The following is an 8234-nucleotide window of genomic DNA, read 5'->3' as shown; positions in this document are numbered from 1 at the left end:
CCCCCCGGGTTGGGGAGGGGTGGGGGGGGGGGCTGACTACGCCTACTGTAGTCTCGTGTCCCTGCAAAAAAGACACTGAAGGTGCTGGCAAAGCACTTAAAGTGCGAAAAGTTCTGTAATTACAGGATTTTACTTTACTTTATTACTTTACAACTCAGAAGCAATAATGTCTAGCGAGACGAGAGGCCCCGGCTCCAGGTAACTCTTGTGGCACAAGACTATTTTTATTGCTGCTGCGTTAAACAAGGTGTGTTCTCATCAAAATCAACACGAGTGACGAATGTCATATATAATAGTGATGGAAAGAAAAAACATTTTACCGCTAATTCAAGGAATGGGGAAATCAGGATCGGTCACTAGGGACAACTGATAGACTCCTTGCTGGCTGAGCACATGTGGAGCCATCTATATATAACAAAACTCGCTAAAATCAAAAGGGGACAGTAAATAACCCGCTGACATTGGGCAAAGAGGAGGAGTTATTGTTCCTTTGTGCCCTCCACACTTGTGATCCTAGTATTTGAAAATATGAGATCTTGTGAACGGCCAGACTTATATCAATACTTCAGAATTCTGAAGGTATTTTAAAGGTAATCCTGACCCTAGGAGACCATTATATACCATGGTATTGGATTCCCAGTGGTTGTTACATAGATGGAACGGTAGTTCCAGGGAACTCAGCATTCCATTGAAACAACAGTGTGTTTTGGTGGATCTATGGTGGTGATAAGCCTTTAATATTTTACAAAACACTATAAACATTAGTAAACAGAGTAGTCCCCTTATTTCCAAGGGGATTACTGTGGCCTATACTAGGTCAGCAGGGTCGGGAGCGGCCAAGGCCAACTGTGATCATGTGTGGACAACGAAACACACATTTTTGTTAATCCTTATAAAAACTGTACTGAATACTATGTGATATAAGTAATCTCTATTAAATGTATAACACTATTTCTGGTGTTGGTAATAACCATTTGAATTGATAATGACATAGAATGAATCATGAAGTACTTTGTAAAAATCGGAAGCATTATTCTTATTCACATACTTAGCATGCTCCAGAGAGAGTGGAACGATAAATCTGTTATCCAGTGCCAGGATATGCTAAATTAGTTTATTGTCTCCGCTCAGGGGAGTATTAAGAGAGGTAATAAGTAGTATAGCAGCATTTGCGAGGGTGCTAGGTGACAGTCCTTCAGAGACTTGTCACCTACCTTTTCTCACGCTTACTAAGTTGCTCCCTTGATGCCATTTCCACCCTCCAAAACTGTCTGAACTTTCAGCCTGGACCTGAAATCTGCCTTTTTCTTTTCCCAGCCCTACTACCCTCTGTACTGTTACCCTTTCTCTTAAACCTGTCTACCTCTATTTCTTCACAGCATGAGTTGAGTCCAAAATTTAATTAAAATGTCAGTAAGAAGTGATCATCGTATACTAAAGCCCTTTTTAGGTACATCAGTAATTGCCCTCGAGATGCACACATGATATCTATTTATGCCTGGATCTGTGTTTCTTCATCTCACATCTTTTGCTTCCTTGTAGGTATTGTCTTCAGTCACCAGTCATGGTAGGGCAAAATTATAAAATGCTCTAGGTGCAGTTTTCAGAACAGAATGCTACCAGATCTAGAGCATGTCTATGCATTGCCTCGTACTTTTTTCACAATGGATACTTCTTGAAATATGAGTACATTTCCATGTCTAGTAACATTGTATCACAAAGTGAACTGCTCTATCAACATTCTAGGTCTGACTATTATACACCATAACATGTTCAACATATATGGATGAACATTAAATATTCAATATATGTGGTTAATGGTTAAAAGCAAAATAAATGTGCTAGACATGTAAGGTCATGTAGCACTATGAGAAGGTACTGTAAAGGGGTAGGGAAGTGTAACTGAGTTAGTAGTTTGTTGCTATGTCAACTATCTAGATTAATATTGAGAAGGTTAAAGGTGGGTAAAGGAGTTGATGAGGAATGAGTTAAGGTAGGGTTAGATAAAGGGATTAGATTAAGTGAAGAATATGTATGCGTCTGAGGAAGGAGAACAGGTTGTCAAAGCAGAAAGTGTGAGATCCTGTAAGGATGTCTGATAAGTTGGGAGGTCGGTGAAGGGAGGATATATGGGAAAACAGAGGTACAGGCTGCACCAAAGCTTGGACAGGACAACAGAATGTGTGGAACTGAAAGAGGAATATTTTATAGGGAACATAGGGGTGGATCAGAATGTGACATTAGATGGGACTGTGTTAGTCGGGTGTGGCCAATACGTAAGCGGGCAAGAGCTGTCTCCCAACAACTGTTCCGATGAAATGGAGCTGACCAGGAGGGGATTGATAGTTTTACAGTATGTAGTTTATTAGAGCGGAGATTGACAGAAAGATTGCCATTGGTTATACAAGAAGGTCTTAAAGTGCAGGTAATAATCCGTGGCTGGAATGCGTGAGATACGTGGTCAGTGTGATGTGGACATAGCGGTAGCATGCTAGAGTGTCTGCCTGTTCATTGCCAGGGATTCCAACATGGCTGGCCACCCAGCAAAATCTCATAGTTTTATGGCATGTGGACAGGTAAAACAACCAGTTCTGGATCTTACAGGCAAAGGGGTTGGTCGAGTGCATTGACGTTATGAGAGTTAGTGAGGTACAGGAGTCAGTAAAATATGTGAAGAGGAAAAAAAGGCAAAAAGAAGTGCATACAGTTCTGTAGTAGGACACTGGATTCAGGAGGGAGGGATTGAGAAGGTTACTGCGAAACCAGTCCCAGAAGTGGATTTAGAGCCTCTGTGTAAACAGAACACTAGAAGAATGAATGGAGACATGGTCAAAGAAATGGGTGAGAAGGACAGCGGGGGGTGGCGGGGGGATATCTGATTTTGTTGGGTCGGGAAAATAGAGCAAATACAAGGTGTAAGGTATAGCCATGGAGGGACAGAATGGACAGAAATGAAAGAGGTCGGAGATGGAGAAAAGGAATGGGAGAGGAAGGTATCCATGCGAATGGAGAAAGGAGTAGGTAAATGTGGAGAAGAAGCAAAGTAGGAAGCGGAATCGTGGGATAGTTAGTTTAGTGAGGGAAAGTTGGTGGAATCGAGCATAGCATCAGAGAGAGAGGGTACAGCGTTGAGCGAGAGATGGCATGCCTGATTCAGTGTACAGGTTCTCAACTGGAGAGGAGTGGAAGGCGCCTAGGGCTAAGCGAAGACTGCAGTGTGGATTGTATCAAGTATGACAAGGAGTGAGTGACGCAGAGGAGTAGATATAGGATCCATAATTGAGAGTGGAGAGGATCAAGGTAACATAAAGATGGAGTAGAGTTTTTGCGAGTTTATAAGATTCGGAGGAGGCGCCGAGCTTTTTCTTTAATGTAAGAGATATGGTTTCACCAGGAATTTGGAGTAAAAAATAATGCCAAGGAATTTGCCAGAAGAACGGTATTGGAGTGGAGTGCCATATAAGAGGAATGAAGGTTGGGGCCCTTTTCAACATATAGTGATGATCGGGCTCCTGGTGGTAAAACTGAGACAATATCATTAACGGCAAGAAGGAATAAAGTGGTACTGATCACTGCCTTGTGGGACGCCTTTAAACTGAGGAAATGATGATACTGAAGAGGTAATTTTGACCTGGAAAGTGCGTTTGGAGGAAAAACTTTCTAAAGACACCCATGTTTCCATGTATGCCTAGGGTGGACAATTTTTGGAGAATATGGTAGCCATGCAGTATCATATGTTTTTCAAGGTCAAAGAATATGGTTAATACGGATTCATGCATGCAAATGCAGACATAATATATGTCTCGAAATGAGCAAGGGGATCAGTTCTACTTCGGGCATGGCGGAAACCAAACTGGAAAGAGAAGATTGTGAGATTCAAGATACCACATTAGTAGTTTGCACAAGCAGCTAGTTAGAGCGATGGGGCGGTAATCTTGAGGGAGGGTACCCGATTTATTGGGTTTCAAGAAGAGGAGGGTAAGAGCTTCTCGCCAATGAAGGAAATTTTCCTGACGTCCATATGTAGTTGAAAATAGTTAAAGGAAGGATAGAGAGGAAGATGGAAGGTGGCAGAGCATACGGTAGTGAATACAGGGCCTCCATGAGTGTTGCGGCATGACTGCAAGGCAGCACTGAGTTCAGAGGAAGAAAAAGGAGCATTATAGGACTCAGCACAGGATAGGGTGAAGATGGTAGGGGTGCATTCCCTGTGGTCTTAACAGAAGAGAAATGTGGAAAAAGGTGAGAGTCACTATCTGACCGGGCTGAAATAATCACTTCGTTCATTAGCGACTTGGAGAGGATCAGAGATGAGAGTATCTCGAATATGGAGGAGGGGGCAGGATGGGGGGATGTTGCCTGATAATTTATGGATCCAACGCCAGACAGTTGAGATAGATGGAGAAGATATAATGAGGAAACATTACTCTGCCAGCTATTTGTTTTTACTGTTCCTGATTGCACGACGAGACAGGCGGATGCTCTTTTTAAAGGAAATAAGGCCTGATAGTTGATTAGGGGTGCCTCGCTTGTGGCGGTAACTGTTCCAGGCTGCATGCTTTAAGCGAAGTGCTTTAGTGCAATCGGAACTCCACCATGGAACAAGGTCTTGATATTCGAGAATGGCTGTATAGGCAGGTCTTAGGACTGTGGTTGTGAAATATTGTATCACATCCGAAATGGAGAAAAGGGGGATGGGGGTCGAATAGCAAGACTGTTTTGAAAGTAGGGCCAATCAGCTATCAAAGCACCAGCGTTGGAAGTTAGGAAGGGTACATGTGAAGTGGAGAAAGGAAAACTAGAAAGTGGTCACTATAGGGAAAGTGGTCTAGAAATGACCAATGGAAATCTAAATGAAGAGAAGGGAACATAGAGAGAGATAAATGCATGAAAAAGATTGTGTGGGGTAATGTCAAAGTGTGTGGAGCGATCTGAATTAAGAATAATGTCAGTTGGGGAAAGGAATGTTCTAGGGATCGGCCACGGGAGTTGGTGACAGAATCACCCCAAAGGTGTGGCGGTATTTTAAAATCACCAACTATTGGGAAAGGTGGCTGACGTTGTGGAATTAGATTTTAAAAGGCAACAAAGTCAATGGGTGGAAAAAGGGGGGAAGTAGACTGAAAAAACGTAATCCACGGCGAAGAAAGATGCGAATAATTGTGCACGGGACAGTAGTTTGAAAGGGAGGTATGACATAGGGTGTTTCTGATGGATAATAACAGACGAGACATAGAGTGTGAAAAAAGACAAAATGATAGTTGGGGATTGTATAGGAAGAGTAAGAAAGTCTCTTGGGGGGCAAATAAGGATGGGGTAAGAAGAAGGATATGACGAATGTTAGTTATCGGAACGGAAACCACGAATATTTCAATGTAGGGATAGCTATACTTTAGTTGATCTATGGTGATAATGATTACAGTGCGTGTGGAAAATTTGAAGGGAAGTAGCTAGGGATGAGATAAGGAAAGAGAGGGGAAGGTGTTGTTGTATCAGGAGGTGGAGGATCTGGGGAAGGGCATAGTTGTACATAAGGATTCACGTGGTCCTAGGGGGGAGTGGAAGGGATAGAGGGGATGGAGGGAGGGTTAAGTAGGTAGAGCTGGAGCTGGGGGGATGGGCTGTGTTGGGATTGAGTAGGAGGGGGTGTAGGGGAATGTGAGTAGGAGGCGGATGGATTCGGCAGTGTGGAGTGTGGAGGGAGCGGGGGTTGTTGGGGTTGAGGGTGGATGGTGTTTGGTGTCCAGTTTGGACTCAAATAGAACATTTTGAATATCTTCTCGGAGTTTTTGTTAAGGAGTTGGTTGGGGAATTTTGTGAGACAAAGGTTTTCTTATGAGGTGGGGGGGGGAAGAGGAGACTGGTTGGGAGTGGTGGCAGGGGGGGGTTTAGTCTGTCTGCTGCGGGTAGTGTGGGGAGGGAGAGGGGAAGGTGTTGGGGAGGTAGTGATATTGGAGTGTCTGGGTTTAGAATGGCAAAAGAGTTTAACTGGGGAAGGTAGGAGGCAGAACTGGGGAAGTAAGGTGTAGGAGGGACAGGTATAGGAGAGGGTGTAGGAACGTCTTAGGAGGGAGGGGGAGAGGCAAAGCGAGTGACATTACTAGAGTAGGGACTAAGAAAAAACCTCGTCGACGTACTTTCTGTCTGGCTTCACGTAGAATGAGTCCAAGTTTGAATCTGAGAGTTGCCCTCAGATTCCATTGTAGTGGGTCAGCCCTTAAAAAAAAAAAAAAAAAAAAAAAAAAAAAAAAATATATTATATAATATATATAAATATATAATATAATATTATATATATATATATATATATATATATATATATGTATATGTATGTATGGGGGCCGCCATGGTTGGCACAGCTGTGTGTGACTGCAGAGCAATTTGATTGAGTATGACCAGGTTGGACACATAGAGGGCATCTGGCTGGGAACGGCAATGTTTGGCAGGAGCCCTAAATGCCAAATTTTGGCACTGACGGGGGGAGGTTGATACGGTCGGACAGTGAGGGATTCCCCCCAAATGTAAACATAAAGGGAAGGTCATGTCTATGGAAAGTAATTTTGGAAATGTAGTGTGGTTCCTCAATGACCTCGGGAGGAAGGGAGTAGCACTGTACTGATATCACATCATTGCAGGCGAGGCAGTCTTCTCCACAATCTGACCAATTTTTTTTATATACAGGGAAGTTTGCTAGGGAGATAGAGACAGTTCCAGTGCAAGTAGTGAGGGTTGAATGCAGAAATGGTGTTACCAGAGAATCAGTTAGAGTGATAATGCTAGCTTGGTTTCACATGTAAGGGAGGAGTGGTAGTTGATAAAGAAGATTGTAGGGGTAGAGGTGATGAATTGAGCATGTTGGAGAGTAGGAATGTTTTCTAGATGAGGTGACTTGGGTGGAAAATGTACTAGTAGCATTGAGGAGGGGGCAGTAGTTGCAATGTTCGTGCCGTGGTCAAAGAGAGCCGGGGGGTCAGGGAAGGGAGAGTTTGAATTGTGGGGCTATTTGATGAAGGGAAAAGCCTTATTGCCCCTAATAAGGGTAAAAAATCTTCATTATTGGCCATGGAAAGGGCCTGGAGTATGTTGGGGAGAGAAACTCCATACCTCAAAGGGGCCCCTTGAGAGGTAAGGGCTAGACATCTAAAAAGGGAATACCGGTCCATGGGTCCCTCAAGCCCTTCTGGACTGGCACAAACTCAGCCTTTCTTCCTTTCAGCATGCTCTCCACACCTTAGGAAGTAGTAGTAGAAGGAGTTGGGAAGAGACGGAAACGAAAAGCAGGAGGGAAAAAAGACCATGCAAAAATAGTCAAGTCGAGGCTGAGGCCCAAGGCAAGGGAGATCCCCAGCATTTGGGGCTCATTCCTTGCCTCCTAATCCCCCCACGACAAGGGGAAAGGATTGGGAGGTCAATATAAGTGGATGAACATTATATCAATTCTACAAATAGCTCAAAGGTCAGTAACTTTAATTTGTTTTAAAAGGTGTAGTGCAGAAGACTGGGAAAGAAATTATCCATATACTACAATAATACGAGTTTAAACAGACACAAAATTTAAGTTAATTTCATTTAATCTTCAAAACGCAAAATCAGTACCCGGAAACCTTTGACACCTTTGCTATTAATAGTAATACTAATATGTTATAACTATATACAATCCCTTAAAAGATCAGAAAATAAAACCTGACAACAGGTTTTAAACAACTAACAGTAATGAAATTTTAAGACTCGTTATTTTTATTCAATTTTTCTATATCATTCTGAAGATTCGATCACAAGATCCACAACAAACATATTAGAAAGCTGTTTTTTTTTCATATCATAAAGTACCACTGCTATAAAAAGCACTTGATACCCAAAAATATAAGGATTGAAAAATTAAGGCTAAAACTGTCGGTTAATATTATATTTTGAGCGATTAAATTGCAGTCACCTTTTTATTTTAAATTTTTCGCAAGGTTTTAAAAATACCCGAAAACCTTCTTGTCTTTTTTTTAAAAAAAACCTTTTTATATATAAATTTATATTTTTAAATATATATAATTTTATAAATATATTATATAATATATATATTATTTTATATATATATATATATATATATATATTTTAAATATATAATACAAAATATATAAATACTTTTATTATAAAAAACGTTTTAATATATACATACATATATATCTTTGTATATATATAAAAAATATACATATATAAATAAATTTTATCAATATAATATA

The sequence above is a fragment of the Penaeus monodon genome, chromosome 42, assembly GCF_015228065.2.
Source record: "Penaeus monodon isolate SGIC_2016 chromosome 42, NSTDA_Pmon_1, whole genome shotgun sequence".
Classification (NCBI taxonomy): Eukaryota; Metazoa; Arthropoda; class Malacostraca; order Decapoda; family Penaeidae; genus Penaeus; species Penaeus monodon.
Note: the sequence above shows the minus strand (reverse complement) of the source record.